The sequence below is a fragment of the Pseudophryne corroboree genome, chromosome 1 (assembly GCF_028390025.1).
Source record: "Pseudophryne corroboree isolate aPseCor3 chromosome 1, aPseCor3.hap2, whole genome shotgun sequence".
Classification (NCBI taxonomy): Eukaryota; Metazoa; Chordata; class Amphibia; order Anura; family Myobatrachidae; genus Pseudophryne; species Pseudophryne corroboree.
In genome coordinates, this window is record NC_086444.1 from 544,528,234 (window position 1) to 544,549,356 (window position 21,123).

The 21,123-nt window shown below is 40.4% G+C and overlaps 1 protein-coding gene across 6 annotated transcripts in view; it reads left to right on the top strand.

Annotated features, from left to right (window-relative positions):
• Positions 1 to 21,123, top strand: part of LINGO2 (leucine rich repeat and Ig domain containing 2) — a 2,057,065-nt gene that overhangs the window by 863,098 nt on the left and 1,172,844 nt on the right. For all 6 annotated transcript variants that reach the window (XM_063914082.1, XM_063914083.1, XM_063914084.1 and 3 more), the window contains one exon: positions 19,288 to 19,340. The gene's annotated coding sequence lies outside the window, so the exon portion shown is untranslated. The remainder of the gene's footprint in view (positions 1 to 19,287; positions 19,341 to 21,123) is intronic.

The following is a 21,123-nucleotide window of genomic DNA, read 5'->3' on the forward strand; positions in this document are numbered from 1 at the left end:
TGTTGGCAAGTTTACGTTCCTCCTCAGATTATTTCATTTTCTTTTTTTGGGTCTATTTACTGAACTTTGTCTTTTTGGATTTTACATGCCCTCTACTATCACATTGGGCATCGGCCTTGGCAGACGACGATGGCATTTCATCATCTATGTCATGACTAGTGGCAGCAGCTTCAGCACTAGGAGGAAGTGGTTCTTGACCTTTCCCTCAAAAATGGGGGAAGCTACAACTGAAAGTAATTCAAACATACAATTGACAAGTGCTGCCAACAGCCCCCCCCCCCCCCCCCCCCCACTCTGCAGCGCTATGTGCGGTGGCACACTTCACACACACCTAGTTACGGTGCTGCTTGGAGTGATCTGAATGAATGGGGCCTACATTTGTAGTCTTCTGCTGCTTCTGGAAAAGTAGGCACTCACTCAAAGATACAGAAACAGCCTAGTAGAGAAAATAGGCTCTAGCCACGAATACCAGTCTGTTCTTGGTTTAACTTATACGCTCCAGCTCTCAGGAGCCATTAGTCCTCTAATTTTTTTAATTGAAAAATTAAAAATCTTCACTTTAGTCTTCCAACTACCTACTGCATGTCATCATCATGCCTCAATATGAAGCAGTGAGGACAAATGGTGATTGGTCAATGAATGATACAATCAATTAATGACTACTTTTTATTAGGAGGAACATAAGATGAGGGAGGCAGTAGAGGTACAGGGCAGGAACTTACTGTCATGCTTCTAATACAGTGATACAATAGAAAGCATCACAGTTATTGTGTCATTTACTTACATATCCCAGCGTGCCCTGTGTGTCATACTATAGAATATGATTTTCTTTCTATGCATTAAAAAAAGGGAAATATCCTGTTATTCCTCCGTTATAGCTTAACAAGTAATATTCAGCCTGTAACTATTCCAATACTACAACACATCAGAGTGAGAAATGTTGGTGACAGATATCTGGCCTGGTCAAATAGATATAACTTTCCCAAAGGGTAGTTTTTTATGTTTATTTTATAGCAAAAGTTAATTCTACCCTTTGGGGCTAAGGTATGAATGGAAGAAAGCAGGGGAAAAATGTGACAACAGGTGGCACCTGGAAAAGCAACAGTCTTGCTCAGCATACAAATGTAGCCATGATTATCTTACTTCAATGCATTATGCTGCATGGCATGCCAGATTATGTGACTATTTGCAGCTGGCAATCGCTCCATTAATTCCTAATGGAATTAATTGAACATTTGCTGGGTGTGCATAGTCACAGCCTGGCATGCCATGCAGCATGCCGCATTGTAGTAAGATGAGCATGGCTACATTTGTAGGTCCAGCCTGGAAGAGTTTCCATACAACAGCCAGAAATGCAGCAATATTATATAATTGTTTCATTTACTCTTTTAAGCCTTAACAATTTATGCAGCATGGAACTGGTATTGGGGATACACAGTATAGCATATCCATTGACTAACTCAAGCAATTGGTGGTAACTAGAGTAGCCTGTGAACTGCAGACATCTACGTGTTCCCAGGGAGTCTGCACGATGCTCCAAAGTAGCAATCTTTTAAAAGGCAACATTAGCTTGGTTTGGCCTTTTAAATAACTGCCACTTCAAAACATGGGGCAGGGTCACCAGGAACCCATTCATACCTGCAGTTCACGGGCTATTACATTTACTCCATTGACTCAAGGTCTTGCAAAATAAAACACCCATTTTCAGTGCTGACATTATCTTTGGTACTATGCATTAGAGTCAAAAGTGCAGTGAACGACAGATGAATAAATGAACAATGCGTACAGTATGCAAAAGCTATTCTCTGTAATATCTTATTCCGTTACATTATCACACTGATGATGAACAATCTTGTTGGACTTATATACTGGACCTAGATCTATAGAGTTCAGTATAATTTCTATAAACATATATTGTATGTAATTTTGAAAAAAAATTGGGCATCGGAAGAGGGAAAACTTCAAACAACAGAGAGCAAGATACACAACACAAGGAATATGGATAATGCTTGTTTGGATGTTGCTGTGAATGATAACACATATAATTACCAGAAAGGCTGAGAGAGGACAAAATAACAAGCATGAAAAGTACATTAAAGGTATGTGTACCATACAAATCATTTGTTGTAGAGCATGCTATATAATACATTGACTTCTATTCATTGTGTGTTGCGTGTGCCTGCATGAAGATTGGTCATTTGGTGTGTGTGAACAGACATTGATGATCAGGATAGAAATTGTGCTGTGAGTCCTTACAGCGAGAATGTGTCAGAATAGCAACAATATAACCAGTAACATCTCTATGTTAAAGATGGAAGCCCCGGCCTAGGGGAGCTTAAGATTAATATATTCATTTTATTTAAGTAGTGCTGTATTTTTTCTTATGCATTGTACTGTATTATATTGTGTATGAATACTTAATAAAATACCAGATTCCCCTCACTGACGTTATGGAAAAAGATATTTTGAATTTGAATATTTTCTATAATTTACTGTAAATACTTCAGTGCAGCAGAATCAATCAGAAACAGGCAGAATACACATACAATGATAGGGAATTCAGCAGTCATCCTTATTAAATTCACATTGAAATCCCAACCAACACAATATGATGCCTGCTCAAAAAAGACTGAAATCATAGAAACATTTATCTATATGCAGAATAACGCCACATCCACCATGGTCTTATATGCCTATATTTAATGATCACTGCCTACGTAACATAAGCCTACATAGACTGCAACCCTTTTGTTATACTACTCATTTAACATAAATATTATTTGTGGTGTAGTCCCATTGTTACAGGTTTATGGAATATTTATGTAATGCAGATCAGTGAACGCTGCCAGTTTACAGTACACAATCAACAGGAAATGAGCAAAGACAAACCTGTTTTGCTATAAGTTTCATGTAGACAGAGAAACAAGGGGGACATTTACTAAGCAGTGATAGAGCAGAGAAGTGAGCCAGTGGAGAAGTTGCCCATGGCAAGCAATCAGCACTGAAGTAACATCTATAATTTGCATACTATAAAATGATACAGAGCTGCTGATTGGCTGATGGGGCCACTTCTCCACTGGCTCACTTCTCCATTCTTATCACTGCTTAGTAAATGTCCCCCTAAATCTGCTTCAAATCAGAAGGAAAGACGGCATAGACAATGAACTATCCACCTATGGGGGGGTCATTCTGACCCGATCCCTCGCTGCAGTTGTTCACAGCGTAGCGATCGAATCAGAACTGCTGTGTGGTGGCAATTCCCTGCTGTTTTGGGGGCGTGGTCCGGCCAATGCAGGCGTGGCCGGACGATGCGGGGGCGGGCCACAGTGGCTGCGTGGCGTCACACGCAGCCTCTGCAACCAGGGGCAGTGTCAAGCAATTCCCGGACAACCACAGGAGTTGCGCTGGCTGGGAGTTACTCAACAAGTACAAAAGCATTGCCGCTATGCGATGCTTTTGTACTTGGGGGGGGAGCGGACAGACATGCGGGGCAGGCTAGCCCTGTGCTGAGCGTCCCCCCCATGTCTGGGAACATGATTGTAGCTGTGCTAAATTTAGCACAACTACTGTCAACTCGTAATGACCCCCATGGTGCAGAGTGTGCTATATATACACAGTATGATCCCATGAGCCACGGGTGTCTGCAGCTGGCCCTTTGACTTATGAACCCAGACCAGAGTAGTACAGAGTCACAATCCCTGTATGAGATAAGGGAAGGAGAGTAGTAGTTTTAATTAATTGTGGTATATTTATATTTGAATAGGAAACTTACAATATTGATTCAGTTGTGAGTGATGTATGGGTTCTTCTCAATTGCTTAAATATTCTGTGATAATGACAGCTAATTAGGTAATTTTAGACCAATCTATCTACATATAATAGTGCATATAATCCGTATCTGGATGATAGGTCGACGGTTAAAAGGTCGACAGTCAATAGGTTGACTTCAAATGGTCGACATTCATATGTCAAAAGATTGACAGGTTCAAATGGTTGACATGACAATGGTCACAGCATATGGTCAACATGAAGGGTTTTTTTTCAACTTTTTAAAACTTTACCATCCATGTGGACTACGATTGGGAATAGTAACCTGTGCCGAGCAGAGCTGTAGCAGAGTGGGGCACCCTGCACGAGGGGGCGCAGTACACTAATTGGGGTTCCACGTTCTGCAAGGTAAAATATGACAAAAAACATGAAAAACTCATGTTGACCTTTTCATTTGTCGACCATTTCCGTGTCGACCGTTTGAACCTGTTGATCTTTTGACCATGTTGACCTTGTGCATGTCAATCATTTGGTGTCAACCTACACACTGTCGACCTTTTGACTGTCGACCTATTATACCATCACCCATGTAATCTGGGGGAGTATAGCATCACTTCTGTAGTGCCACCTCACCTTCCTGCAGTCACTATGAACTACTGTACTGTACAGCACATATGCTTTGTTTTGTTCTGCAATTGCTGCTTTCCTCTTATACACAGGGCCACAACATTCATAACTATACAATCTCTAACATCCGTTACCAGCAAGTCCTCTATGCGGTTCTCTGTTATACTGTATGCGGAGGCAGAGCCGGCCCTAGGCATAGGCAAACTAGGCAATTGCCTAGGGCATCTGGTATGCCTAGGGGCACAAGCAGCTTCTGCTGATTAAAATGATATGCGGCATGCCTATATTCTGTGTAGCATTTTGTATGCAGATACAGTCACAGTCGCAAACAGTATATAGACATGCCGCATATCATTTTAATCAGCAGAAGCTGCTTGTGCATCCTAGCCACATAGCAATGCAAATAAGATGCATTTTCATAAAAAATAGGCACCCGACGTTAGCAGAGCTGCCAGATGACTCACGCCAGGAACTATATGTGTCATTATGTGTATAAGGGAATTAATAATGTGTAACATATGTGTAAGGGGCACTATGTGTGTCATTATGTGTATAAGGACACTAATAATGTGCGGCATATGTGTAAGGGACATTATGTGTGTTATTATGTGTATAAGGGCATTAACAATGTGTGGCATATGTGTAAGGGAAATTATGTGTATAAGGGCATTAATAAGGGTTGGCATAATGTGTAAGGGGCATTATGTTTATAAGGACATTAATAATGTGTGTCATATGTGTAAGGGGCATTACTGTGTGGTATTATGTGTATAAATGCATTACCAATGTGTGGCATTATGTGTATAAGGTGCTCTACTGTGTGGCATAACGTATAGAAAGGGCACTACTGTGTGGTCTAATGTGAATAAAGAGCAATATGGTGTGGTGTAATGTGAATAAGGAGCAATATGGTGTGGTGTAATGTGAATAAGGAGTAATTCAGTGTGATGTTATGTGAATGAGGGGCACTACTGTGAGGAGTAACGTATATAAGGTTAAGTGGTACTACTGTGTGATGTAATGTGAATAAGAGACACTATCGCATTATAAATTGTGAATAAAGTTGCACTACTGTGAGGCATAAGTTGAATTGGAGGTACTATTGTGTGGCCATGCCCCTTGCCAGCAAAAACACATACCTTTTTGGGTTGTGCGCCGAATGTGCACACTGTTCTTATTTAAATTACAGGGGGTAGGGAAAAAAAAAAGGACTGCTATGGGTGGGGATGATGGTGCTGGGAAAGGGGTGCAGGGTCAGAGGCGGAACAAGTGGTGGTGCTAGGGGGCACCAGCCAAAATCTTGCCTAGGGCATCATATTGGTTAGGGACGGCTCTGTGCGGAGGTACCATATATTGCACATATAACCACACCCTTCTGGATAACATCTATTGCTACAGTATGTGTCTTACCCAGAGACATATGCGAAGATGTGCGAGGAACTCTTAGCATTATAATTTTGCTTGCTACTAACTCAGCATTGCTTTTTTTGCTTGAGAACATTTTATACTCCTTTTTGTTCAAAATACTTCTTTTACATGGTCCAAAAGAATGGTAATATTACAAATGTAGGATTTGTATTTGATTTACAATGCATTGGTTCCCAAGCTCTGTCCTCAAAGTACCCCAGCAGACCAGGTTTTAAGGATATCCATCCTTAAGCACAGGAGACTTAATAAGTACCACAGTCAGCTTGATTATACCATCTGTGCACAAGCAGGTATATCCTTAAATCCTGGACTGTTAGGGTGTCTTGAGAACTGAGTTTGGGAACCTCATTTACAATATTAAGCAGGATGCATTGACTATACAGTACTTGCTGTAAAAGTACGCATGGAATTACTATTGCAGCAGTGCTTCGGCTGATGCACTACCTGTTTTTAGGATGATAATGGACAGTTGATCAGCTGAAACATTTTGCACATGCTTATTAAATATGAATTCTTCTTGTTAGTATTTTCATTACTTCCTGATTAGTTTTAACCTAAAAGGCACCAACAGCTATCTGCTGAAACATGAGTTCATTGATTTTTGGTTATTTATTTATTACTTTATCATAGTATGAGAGTAGAATTGTACATCAAATACTCTTGAGTAGACAAGCGCCTCAGTGCCTGGAAGCCTCAGCTGTTCTTATTTAAAATACAGACCATGAAACAGACAGACCATAGGTCACTCTGTCAGAATAGTTTAGCACTGAATAAACAGACTTTCTTTCTGAACACTTCTATTCAATAGCAGTACTGCCAAGTTAGCCCAGCCTTGTGTAGTTAAACTTGTGGCCTTGCAGTGTCAATAAATCAGTGTGAGCCTCTTCAAGTTTAACCACTTGTGTGTCTTTCATTTTGTGTGGCACAACCCTACCAACATCTCTTTCCATGAAGGTGCTACAATGTCTGTTAATAACATTTCTGAAAATTGTGATAATACATAATATCCTCACTGCCTCTCAGAACACTACTGTCAGTCTTAGAGGTGTATTCAATTGGTGTCGGATCCTCTCCGACGGAGAGGATCCGACACTGCACTATTCAATTTGCTGGTGTTTCGAAAGGTTTAGACTATTTTTGACAATGCTGATCTTAATTTTTTTAAAGTCGGATTGTCATTGTCAAAAATGGGCCAAAAACCTGTTGAAAATGCCAGAAAATCCTACAAAGTACGTGGATCCGTGACTAATCCGCCGAACCATGTGTTTTCAGACATCTCAGAATTCCTTACCTGTTGGAAAAGTGGCACTTGACTTGAATAGGTCTAATCCAGATTTGACCTAAAAAAGTCAGGAATTTTGACAGTAATTGAACACACACCTTAAAGTGGTAACTCTTTCAAAATATATTAGCTTGGAAGTATAGTTAGTGCAAAAGACGGGTATAACCTCAATGGGAGAGCGTTATATTACAGTTTGGGTGTTACCAGGTGACACAGTAGACAAAGAGATAGCAGACACAACTGTCTAAATTTGTTCATCATAGCATAGAATAGAAGGAATTATATAAGACATTTTGGTTATTTAATATGAGCCAGTTAACTCCATGTTTTCCCAATGATTTAAATTAAACTTTTGGAATACTTTACATACCCTTCAACTCCAAGTTCATTTCAAGTGCAGCATGGTTGCACAATGGCTAGCATTGTTAACCAGGACCCTAACTGTTTGGAGTTTGCAAGAGTTTCTTACTGAGGTAGGAGTAATGTGAATTAATAAAACATTCCTGTACAGTACTACCTTTCTATCTATCTATCTATCTATCTATCTATCTATCTATCTATCTATCTATCTATCTACAGAGTATATATTGACACACAGGTGTTGTAGCGGAAAAGTTCTGAGCCACCAATAACTCCGCATGTCTGTATCATAGTTTTTAGCAGTATAATTACCCAACGTATGTGTGAATCTATGGATGAAACTACAAAATATGAATCTCTTTACTATCTGCCACTCAAGCAGATGGGCAACTAATAATAAATAGGACTAAGCTGTGTGTTATATAAAGCAAAAAGGAAAGCAACATGGTAAATCTACCCAATCTTGTAAATAATGTTCCTATGTGTTTTTATTAAAAAAAACAGGGCATACATTTATTTAAAGTTCTAGAACTTCAGAAAATCAAAGTAGGAATATATATTCCCCACCGGGTATTGTAACTAGTAAATTGAAAATTGAACACAAGAATAATTTTGGATTGCATCTGTTTTATTATACAGAAAAAGCTGGCAATGCGTTATTCAAAGTTGCAAACAGATTCCAGAAAGCATTCAAGTGACATGATAGAATTCATTTGATTAGACTTTGCACTCAATACAAAACACCTATTGCAGAAAGGTCATGCTGCATCTGTCTAGCTGTCACACCAATACCTCCGTGAGTGCTGGCTGCAGTTACTTCTTTTTCTATATATGCTGAAACTCATTATGATCCAAAGTGCTATCTCCAAAATAACTGTAGAAGAAGAGTGTTTTGTCAACTGATTGCTAGCTTGCAGATGCTTTTTTTTTCCTTCTGGAGCCTGATTTTTCATGCTGAGAGAGAAATAGTTTCTAAAATGAGAATTATTTAACCCCTCTATGTAGAACAGGTTCAGCAATCTTCAAAAATGAATTTAGCAGGAAAAGGCAATATAAACAGCTTTGTGAAATCCACTTCATAATCAGGATGCTTTTATTTATAAGGTGTTGTTTAAATTAGTAGCCATTGTTGTATGCCTGTCATAGCCTTTCTATGATCCACTCTGTCCCAGCAGAGATGGTAACAGTCTGTTCACTTAAGAGGATGCAATGTCCTACAACGTTCAAAACACTTTATTCATAATTAATATCTCGTTCCCCCATCTGGTAGGCCACAAGTTCTATTCTTTGCAGTGTGAAATAAGGAAGCAGAGATAGTAGTAGTAATAATAATAATAATAATAATAATAATAATAATACCATGTAGGAGAGTAGTAAATAATAGTTATGTATTATTACTGTATGTGAAAAAATAATAGTAAAAGACTAAATTCAAGTATTGAAACATCCTTTGGTCATGTTCATATGTACAGTGTTTTTTATACTGTTTCTAGAGATGTCTGTACTTACAGTGTAGGTGTATACTATACAGTATTACCTTTTACTGTATAGACATAGTTATGTACTGAATATGAATGTAGTTTACTTTGAGGAAATTTCATTTTGCATGTAAATGAAAAGAGACAATTCACGTAAGAGAGTGTTGACACCTTCACATATAATTGCATCGTATAATTATTAGAACATACAGGTATAGCAGTTATTAACTTTTGTTAGATATTACATTAAAAACCAACAGCTTCAAACTCTGTGAAATTGTTACAATCAGAGCAATAGTGTATGTTAATATATAAAGGAATGTAAAACAAATGTAAAAATGTAAAAATAAAAAATTTCATTCCATAATGAAATTTAGAGTTCAACATAAATTAAATAGCAGCATCTGAAAAGGTTACCATGGATAGTTTTTTATGTAATATATTTGTTATAGGAAGTGCAGAGGATCATCTATTCTTTTCTAAAATGTGATTAAACCCTAATACTGCTTTGTTATGTTCATGTTTATCATGAGAACATATATTTTTCATGATTTAAACATGTTACAGTACTATACGTCAATATTTCATATGTGAAAAACCATAAAGGTCTGGGTGTGAAGATTTGAGACTTTGGGAGCTTATTTTGCAAACTGGTCATTCCGAGGGTACCTTTATGTGCTGGCTGAGGGTACTCTATAGCTCCATGAATTCAAAAAGACTTAGAGACTTCCATATGCCAAGAAACAACCACAATTCTCTGATCATCTCAGCTGGAGCTATAACCCCTTGATAGAACTGTCCAGGCAAGAGAGAGATATAGAAAGCGAGCAATGTTATTACCCCATGACATAACATACTGCACAAATACAGGTAGATGGCTGAGCATGGTGGCTAATCCAGGAGACAGGGAAGACAAAATGAAGCCAACCAATAAGGACTAGGTTTAACTAGGCCAATGGACAAGCAACTTATGCTCATGTGCAACTCATTGTCACACTAGCAAAGTTTACATTACGCATGTGCCAGCACAAGGAAAGGAGCCCACACGGGGATCACATCAATAGACCGTTCATGGACCCCTCCTTTCATAAGATGCCCCTATAGGTCTATCTATAAATTAAGAGTCATACAATTTTTACTGATAAAACATAACAAAAACACAGTATTCTGTCATGTATCACAAAGTGGGATCCCTAATGTGAAATAATACAAGTAAAATAAGGTAAACCCCCTCATCATCCTGATTGAGGAGTAATTCAAAGTTACATATGAAATATTACAGAATCCTATGGCTAGCTTCACAGGAGCCTGGGGGCGGGCTTATAGTGGAAAGAGAAAAGAAAAACCTAATGATGAGTCCTGGGTGCAGCGGCAGCTTTGAACACACACAGCGCTGCCGATCCCCAAGGCAAGCAACCAGCACAGGTAGTACATAAAGCATAACATGTATTTTTATATGTACTAACTGGTGCTCTATGCACTGTGTGGCTGTCGCTGCAGCCCAGGGACATTAGCTGCCACTGGTATCGACCATCAGTGGTGGTTTCAGAGGTGGGGCTCCAGCACTCTCCAAAATTCAAATAGGGGAACCACACCAATTGCCACCCCACATGCTGCCAAATATCACCATCTGGGAGTCACTGTTAGTTCATGTGGCTCCCATATTTGAATTTGGGACTGCGCTGCAGACCCACTTCTAGAGTCGCCACTGGTGACCATCATACAACACAGAGACTGTGTTTTTGTGACTGCGATACAATGCAAAGCACAGTTTTATGACAACAATACAATGCACAGAGCATTTCTGAAGTTGTCACATAAAATAAAGAGCATATGGGTCTATTTACTAAGCCTTGGATAGAGATAAGGCACCAGCCAATCAGCTCCTAACTGCCATGTCACAGGCTGGGTTTGAAAAATGACAATTAGAAGCTAACTGCCTGGTACTTTATCTTTGTCCACTTTAACTCCACCCAACTGTGCCAATTAGTCAATCACAAGGGTGTAGTATGTTATGCCACCACCCAATCACAATGGGTAAGAGGCAGAGTCTCTGTAGATATGGAAACTGTACAGCTATTTCTGATAATAGAGTTGTGCACTGCATGCAGAAAAAGTTGCTATTTGCATTGCAACATCGCTTGCTCAACGGAATATTCTACACATGAGTACAAGCAGCACCAAGCTCTAAATCACCCGCTTTATACTCAGTTCATAGGCACATGCAGGCTGCACAGATATCTATTCTCAGATAAAAGCAATCATAAAACTCAGGTACAAGCAGTTAATGATATAGTGGGTGGAATATAATATACTGTAAATGTAATTGTAGACACTCATTGGAGCCAGTAAAGGAGTTTCCCAAACAGTTTGTATGAGGTGACACTGATTTTGGCCCAAATATTATACATATCTTGCAATGGTACTAATAAAAATTATTAAAAAAAACCATCTGTATTGTGGCCAAGAAAGAATGGCCAGTTACTACAGTATCGCCACTTGTCCAAACCTATCCCAAAAGACGAATGATTCCAACTCATCCTATATTCTAATTTTAGAGAAAATCCAACCTGTCACAGCCAAAGAGGTAAACCCTCTATAGGTATTTTAAATGCCTTCTATTTTACATCATGTCTTATACATTGTCCAAGAGTCAATTTGTTTTGCTTACTGATATATGTCGTTACATAGGACCTAATTCAGACCTGATGGCTAGCAGGCGATTTTTGCACTGCTGCAATCAGATAGTCGCCGCCTACAGGGGGAGTGTATTTTAGCTGTGCAAGTGTGCGAACGCATGTGTAGAAGAGCTATACAAACAGATCTTGTGCAGTCTCTGCGCAGCCCAGGACTTACTCAGCCGCTGCGATCACATCAGCTTGTCCGGGACCGGAACTGAATTCAGGAACCCTCCATGCATACGCATGGACATGCCTGCGTTTTTCAAACACTCCCAGAAAATGGTCAGTTACCAAACACAAACACCTCCTTCCTGTCAAACTCCTTCCGAATGCCCATGCGAATGGATCCTTCGCACAAATCCATCGCTGAGTGGCGATCCACTTTGTACCTGTGTGACGCGCCTGCGCATTGCGGTGCACACACATGAGCAGTTTAGACCTCATCACCCATTGTACAAAAACGCAGCCTAGCGATCAGGTCTGAATTACCCCCATAGTCTTACTTCTCTATAGCAAGTAGACTGTCATGCATAGAAAAACAAAATACTGTCTATTAAGGATACCTCCATTTTTTATTTCTTTATTAAGTGTTCTTACTAATTCTTACTGTAGAGTAAATTGTGTTTTAGCTTTTATTCTACAGTTTAATATAAATTAGTTATTACAGGACTTGTGCTTTGTACAAAAGCTACATGTACACAGACAAGAGGAGATTAAAAATTCAAATTGCATTCATTTCTGAGTTTGGACAAAATGTCCTTTGCAGATAATTAAAATACACAAATAATTTTGCTTTAGCTAATTATATGTTACACTTCACCAGAAAAAAAATATTTTAAATATATTGAGTTGAATAAAATATAATTACAATCACAATTAATTTCTAAGAAAATGATTTGTATTCATTGGTTTCTTAGGATAGTGAAGCCATTTTAGGTTTCATCTCATTCATGTGTTATATTTGAAGTGTACTGTTAATGCCGGATGTTTTGACTGTGCTGACTGCATGGGCACTGAAACTAACACATAGGCCAGTATTTACTAAGAATTCGAGTTTGTTCGATTTGTGTTTTTTTTTCTAAGTCCCAATCCGGGAATTCACTAAGCACCAATCTCGGCAGTGTTTGGACTATTCGTAATGGTTTGAATGACAACGTTCAGAAATACGAATGAATAGACCATCGGTCAAACACGGCTGTTATTTCATAGAATACGGGAATTCACTATTCATTCGTATTTGGGTGTTAGTTTCTGAGTGCTCAAGTGCGGGTCTGTTTTTTTTCGAATCGTTAAAAAAAGCAGCAAAAAAATAGACCTGCTTTTTCCAGTCGAGTTTGGATAACCATGCACGGATCAGTGAGATCTGTGCATGGTTATCTATGGGAAAGGGTCTGTTTAGTGTAAAAACTGAAAAAAAAATTGCGTGGGGTCCCCCCTCCTAAGAATAACCAGCCTCGGGCTCTTTGAGCCGGTCCTGGTTGAAAAAATATGGGGGAAAAATGACAGGGGATCCCCCATGTTTAATCAACCAGCACCGGGCTCTGCGCCTGGTCCTGGTTCCAAAAATACGGGGGACAAAAAGCGTAGGGGTCCCCCGTATTTTTGAAACCAGCACCTGGCTCCACTAGCCAGGTACATAATGCCACAGCCGGGGGAAACTTTTATACTGGTCCCTGCGGCCCTGGCATTACATACCCAACTAGTCACCCCTGGCCGGGGTACCCTGGAGGAGTGGGGACCCCTTCAATCAAGGGGTCCCCCCCTCCAGCCACCCAGGGGCAAGGGGTGAAGCCCGAGGCTGTCCCCCCATCCAAGGGCGGCGGATGGGGGCTGATAGCCTTGTGTGAAATTGTGAATATTGTTTTTAGTAGCAGTACTACAAGTCCCAGCAAGCCTCCCCCCGCAAGCTTGTACTTGGAGAACCACAAGTACCAGCATGCAGTGGAAAACCGGGCCCGCTGGTACCTGTAGTACTACTACTAAAAAAATACCCCAATAAAAACAGGACACACACACCGTGACAGTACAACTTTATTACATACATGCACACCAACATACACACAAACTTACCTATGTTCCCACGAGGCTCGGTCCTCTTCTCCATGTAGAATCCTAGGGGTACCTGTGAAAAAAATGATACTCACATAATCCAGTGAAGAATCCGACCTTTAAATAATCCACGTACTTGGCAAAAAAATAAAATGGAAACCCGACCACGCACTGCAAGGAGTCCCATGTTTACACATGGAACCCCTTTCCCTGACTGCCAGGACCCCCCCTGACTCCTGTCAAAGAGGGTCCCTTCAGCCAATCAGGGAGCACCACGTCGTGGCACCATCCTGATTGGCTGTGTGCTCCTGTAGTGTCTGTCAGGCAGCACACGGCACAGATACAATGTAGCGCCTATGCGCTCCATTGTAGCCAATGGCGGGAACTTTGCGGTCAGCGGTTGACCGAAAGTAACCTCACCACTGACCGCAAAGTTCCCACCATTGGCTACAATGGAGCGCATAGGCGCTACATTGTATCTGTGCCGTGTGCTGCCTGACAGACACTACAGGAGCACACAGCCAATCAGGAGGGTGCCACGACGTGGCGCTCCCTGATTGGCTGAAGGGACCCTCTTTGACAGGAGTCAGGGGGGGTCCTGGCAGTCGGGGAAAGGGGTCCCATGTGTAAACATGGGACCCCTTTCAGTGCGTGGTTGTGTTTCCGTTTTATTTTTTTGCCAAGTACATGGATTATTTAAAGGTCGGATTCTTCACTGGATTATGTGAGTATCATTTTTTTCACAGGTACCCCTAGGATTCTACATGGAGAAGAGGACCGAGCCTCGTGGGAACATATGTAAGTATGTGTGTATGTTGGTGTGCATGTATGTAATAAAGTTGTACTGTCACGGTGTGTGTGTCCTGTTTTTATTGGGGTATTTTTTAGTAGTAGTACTACAGGTACCAGCGGGCCCGGTTTTCCACCGCATGCTGGTACTTGTGGTTCTCCAAGTACAAGCTTGCGGGGGAGGCTTGCTGGGACTTGTAGTACTGCTACTAAAAACAATATTCACAATTTCACACAAGGCTATCAGCCCCTCATCCGCCGCCCTTGGATGGGGGGGACAGCCTCGGGCTTCACCCCTGGCCCTTGGGTGGCTGGAGAGGGGGGACCCCTTGATTGAAGGGGTCCCCACTCCTCCAGGGTACCCCGGCCAGGGGTGACTAGTTGGGGTTTTAATGGCACGGCCGCAGGGACCGATATCAAAGTGTCACCCGGCTGTGACATTATCTCCCCAGCTAGTGGAGCCCGGTGCTGGTTTCAGAAATACGGGGAACCCCTACGCTTTTTGTCCCCCATATTTTTGGAACCAGGACCAGGCGCAGAGCCCGGTGCTGGTTGATTAAATATGGGGGAAACCCTGTCATTTTTTTCTCCATATTTTTTCAACCAGGACCGGCTCAAAGAGCCCGAGGCTGGTTGTGCTTAGGAGGGGGGACCCCACGCAATTTTTACCAGATTTTTTAAAACTTTAATCAACTTTTTAAGGTACACAATGAAGCCCTGCACGGATCTCACAGATCCGGCCGGTATTCCTTGTGTTTTTTCAGGCAGTGTTTTACTCATCACTCCCGTAAAACACTGCCTGATATTACGAATCACATCGACATCGGGAAAAACGATTGTGCAAAACTTGGCAGCTTAGTGAATGATCGTATCAGGATTCAAAAGTTGCAGTAAAATGCACCCGATACCATTCGAGTTCAAACACCCTTCAAAACGGCAAAAACACGAATCTTTGTAAATATACCCCATAGTGTATGAATATCTTTGCCATATGCACATACAGACAGAGCCAGCCCTAACCAATTTCATGCCCTAGGCAAGATTTTGGCTGGTGCCCCCTAGCACCACTGCTAGTTCCACTTCTGACCCTGTGCCCCTTTCCCAGCACCATCACCCCTCACCCATAGCAGTCCTCATTTTGGTGTTCCTACCCACTATATTTTAAATAGGAACAGTGCGCTCATTCAGCTCGCAGCCCAAAAATGGGTGTGTTCTTGCTGGAAAGGGGCATGGCCACACAATAGTACACCCAATTCAAATTATGCCACACAGTACTGCAACTTTATTCACATTTTATCATGCTATAGTGTCCATAATTCATGTTACATCACACAGTAGTACAACTTTACCTTATATACATTACTCCTTAGAATAGTGCCTCTTATTCACATTACATCACACTGAATTGCTCCTTAATCACATTATACCACACAATATTGATCTTTATACACATTAGATCACACTGTAGTGCCCTTTCTTTTCGTTATGCCACACAGTAAAGCACCTTATACACGTAATGCCACAAATTAGTAATGCATTTATACACATAATACCACACAGTAATGTCCGATACACATATGACACACATTATTAATGCCCTTATAAACATAATTCGCCTTACATATTATGCCAACCTTTATTAATGCCCTTATACACATAATGTCTCTTACACATATGCCACACATTATTAATGCCCTTATACACATAATGTCCCTTTCACATATGCCGCACATTATTAGTGAACTTATACACATAATGACACACATTATGCCCCTTACACATTTGCCGCACATTATTAATGCATTTATACACAGAACACACATAATGCCCCTTACACATATGCCAAACACTACTGTACAACCAAACCACTTGTACACAGCACTCACATCGCTGCTAACAGTGTGACCTCTGCCTCTGCTTGGATACAGATGCCATGCAGCAGGAGATGCCTGGCGTGAGTCAGCTGGCAGCTCTGCTAGTGCCAGGCAACCTTTTTAGTAATGCATCTTATTCGCATTACTATGTGGCTAGGAAGCACAAGCAGCTTCTGCTGATTCAAATTATATGTGGCATGCCTATATTGTGTGTGCAACTGTGGCTGTATCTGTATACGAAATGCTACACTACAGTGATTTCTAGAAATACACTAATCAGCAGAATCTACTTGTACCCCTAGGTATTCCAAATGTCCTAGGCATTTGCCTAGTTTGCCTATGCCTAGGGCCGGCTCTGCATACAGATGTTGCTGCAATGCAGCATGCTGCAAAATGGATTGCTGAATGGCGTGCCAGGCATGCATGGCATGCCAGGCCAGGAAGCAATTGCCAGCTGCGAATAGTTGAAGCCTAGCATGCCATGTAGCATGCCGTAATGCAACAAGCCTCATTGCAGTAAGATGAGCATGGCTACATCTGTACAATAACTGGTAAATTTCAATTTGAATAAAGGAGGTGCACTGGAATACATAGCAACTGTCTGTTGTAGTTTCAATGTGGTCAAACCACAAAATATACAGTACATAGGGTGCCTCCGCACTAATATGTTTGATAAGATTTAAGTATCTTTGTTTGGACATTTTTGCAATTAGTAGATTAACTTTATGTTATATCTGTATACTAAGTTAACGTTTAATTTTATAGCTAACTATCATATAACATAATCAGAGCATTTTCTCTAAATAAGAGACATCATGCAAGTGCAATCTATAGTGTTATTAATAGTGTAAAAGCAAAATATTATAATTATTAATTACACACAAAACAAAATGGATGGTTAATGTCAAAAATGTGATTACATTTTGTTAAAGAGGTCTTTTCTATGCCCCTTTCAAGTCTGTATTACTAAATTTTCACTACTGTCTCTGTTGATAAAACAGGATAGCAGAACACGAAATGGGGGGTGTGACCAAGCAAGACTCATCAACGGGCTAGTGGAACATTAATTGGCAAAGGGGACAGATCTTCCCACCTTTGAAGATACATTTTAGAGCTGAGGAGTGGGGAGGGAGTTTGTGCATTCCACTGATGGGGGGTGGGGTGGCTGCCATGATGCCCATCTAACACTTGAGAAAGACAAAAGTCTATAGAGAGACCACCAAGCTCAAGCAAGACAGAAAAAGTGCTAGATGTTTGCAGTGTGAGTAGTCCGGTGAATTCACCTATGAGAGGGGTAGGAGCTGCCAGCCTAAATATTAATGATAGGGGGAGAGGACTCTCCCAGAGCTTTATTGGGGGAGTAGAGGTCCCCCATACATTAAAGCTCTCATCAGCCATTAGAGGGGGTCATTGTTAGATCAATGTGGCCACAGAAGACATCCCTGCTGAAGAGAGTACACTGTTAATCATGTCATCTCAACTTGTGACCGCTGACTAATATTACTGGCACTGCTAAACTAGGATATTTGCTAATAGACTGAGTGTCAAATGTACATTAGACACTTTCACAAGTTTGCTTGAAGGGCAACCTAGATCTATTAGACTACTATATGTATGAAGTAATTGTGGGCCTGATGATGAATTTGAAAGCAATAATATCCAAGATGGCAGGCATAAATGTGCACATTGCTGTACATGTAGAAGTTGCCAAAATCACGTGTGGGCAGGTTTACACCCATAACATATGCACCTGGTTTACATGAGGAATGTGTAAGGTACAATTATATCATAGTTTAAAAACATTGGTTATGATTGTGAAATAACATTTGTTATTAGGTGTGAATAAAATAAATAAAAACACTCAAGTTCAGCAGATATAACTGAGCTCCTGTGAATATAAGAAATAAAACTTGTTAAAATATGTTAAGAAAATTATAATATATGCATGAGCATGGCAAAACAAAAAATAAAAACCCCTATCAGCTGAAGTGGTACTGTATATCCACAATCAGTTAACCAAAACCGGCTAGTGTCACATACTGCATAGCCAGTTGTAGGCGGCTTTAAGTTTCAGACTCAAGTAAATCTGCACAGCCATTTATATAGCATGCATAGCCTTCTTTCTGAACAAGTGCAAAGCCAATTTGCATACTGTACTTTACAATATAGAAATTGGCATAAGTCCTGCACTGCATCAGTCCCAATGTGTATATGTTTCTATTAGCAAAGTACAGTATGTGGTAAAGTAAACACATTTTAAGCACTCTAGAATATAACTGTATTGCTTATATAAAATGTATTAAAAACAGAATACATTCTAAGTGCAACTTTTACTTTATATATTTTATAGTATAGATATGTTATAAATATTTATTATAATATGCTACTAAAATAAAACCCTAATTATCTTATGAAAAGTATGGGGTTTACTGTAGTAGTTTAAACAATAAAAAATACATATTTCCATTATACAGTAAACTTTGCATTACAGAAGAGTTAAAAAGACAACTTGACAACCTGAGCTATTAGATTGACACAGACTATACTCTCTACTAAGTGATGAAATAACAGTATGATGAATCAAGTGTGTACAAAGCTTTACTCATGAAAGGATATATATTCTATGCATTATTAATCTGAGCACTCATCGCTTTGAAAATATTCCATTAAAGAACCATGTTGTAGAGTTTTTCACAACTGGCTTTGTTCACTAATATTGGCAAAAATACGTACAGTAGCTATAGTAACCAACTCACTATGACTTTTGTGTGGCTTAGTAAACGTTACACTCAATAAATAAAATGTCTTATCAGTGTTAGTAAATAATACAAAATAAATTTGACTAACCTAAACCACTAACACAAACTGCTTTCTACTATCATTCATTTGTTTTTATCACATGGTACAGGATATTTATGGTAACCAGGCTTCTTCAATTATTATTCCAACAGACAAAAAACGATGACACAGTAGGATACAAGCTTCAGTATGACCACACATCAAGGTAAGAACCAGCTATTTCTGTCTAACATGCAGAATGGGAACTGCAATCGCGCTGCAGATATGCGAATGCTTCTGCCTGATTGACAGGCAGAGGCATTCGCAGGGAAGGACGGCAGTGTTCGGGAAAATGGGGGCATGTCACCTCCGTTTACTGGGAGTGGCGAGGCCAAGGACTACAATGCGAGATGCAGTTACCTTGGCCTTGGAAGCCGCACTGTGACGTCAAGACTGAGAAAGCTGAAGCTAACTTAGCCAACCGTCACAGATGAACATTGCGACTGATGGTCACGATGTTCATCTGAGATGCGATTGCAACGTAATTGCAGGGAGGAGGTGGTATGCACCGCCTCCTGCATTTGCTTTGCTAAGGCCTGTAATTACAAAGCTGCTGCAAGCAGCTTTGCATTTGCAGTCCTTAATGAATCAGGTCCACAGGTCATTATTTCTGTTTTGAAGATGCTAATTAGCATAGCACAGTTTCTGGACCTTAAGGGGAAGATTTACTGAAATTAATACAACAGACTAGTGGTTTTGCCCATAGCAGCCAATCCGATTCTGTCTATCATTTTCTATAATGCAATAGAGAAAGAATAGGCAGAATCTGATTGGTTTATATGGGCAACACCACCACTTTTTATTTTAGAAGCTTAAATGAATCTACCTCCAAGTCTTACAGTAATCCTCCACGTCTTACAGTAAGCTGTTTGTTTTTGGAGAACATGTATTCATTATTTGGTAATGTTATTATACACAATCTATACAATTCTTCTGACCCTGATAAAAATGATGTCATTGGATAGGCACGTTCTGTGCACATTAGGACCCATGTGCACATGGGCATGCCAGGAAAGAAAAAGCTGGAAGATTGCCAGAGGGAGAAAGAGAAACAAACAAACAGACACAGGAGTAGAGAGGATTATTGAATATAGAGAGTGGAAAGAGAGAGATTGTGAAGAGAGAGATTGAGAAATAGGAGGAGTTAGAGGAAGAGAAAAAAGTAGGGGACAGAGGGCTGAGGAGAGATAGAGCTGAATTAATGAGAGAGAGAGCAAATATCCAAGCTACGGGACAATTGCTCATTAATTTTACATATAATGTCCATCCCGTCTCCTCAGTTTGTGCACAGTGAAAGCCTGTGCACATGCCCCAATGATTCTGACTGCATAGTAGACTGGAAAAACTTTGGGGATGGGAACCGGTCTCCAGAGTCAGTGCGGAAAAAGTGGGCGGATGGGATAAAGTGACAGGGGGATTTGGATCACAGCCTACGTAGAGCGGGGGAGTTGGGATGAAGCCATGGCAGAGGTGAGGGGGATGAACAGTGGAAAGGGCTGGCCAGTGTGGGGTGTGGAGACAAACAAAGGTGGATACTGAGGTGACCAGTATATGTAAAGCACTACTAGAGATATTGGGGTTGTATCAAGTGGTAAGAAACATCACAACAGCTATCAAGGTAATTACGTGAGAACTGCCTGAATATCAATATCTTTAATCACATGTTTTCAAAGAGCAATTCTGAAAAACTCATGGAAATTAACCTGTAACGTGTTATATCTGATTGCTTGTTAGGTGCTACAGCTCCTTAATGCTCTTAGCTTTTCCTCACATCATATCATATATATGATTCTCAGTATACTGTATACTGTATGCATATCAACAGTAGGGGTCATTTATTAACATTGCATTTAGGTGTAACACCTGATCTGAATGAAGACCTAGTTGTTATGATACAGTGCAAAGGTTGCACTAAAAAGCAATGTTAGTAAATTAGACTAAGCATAAAG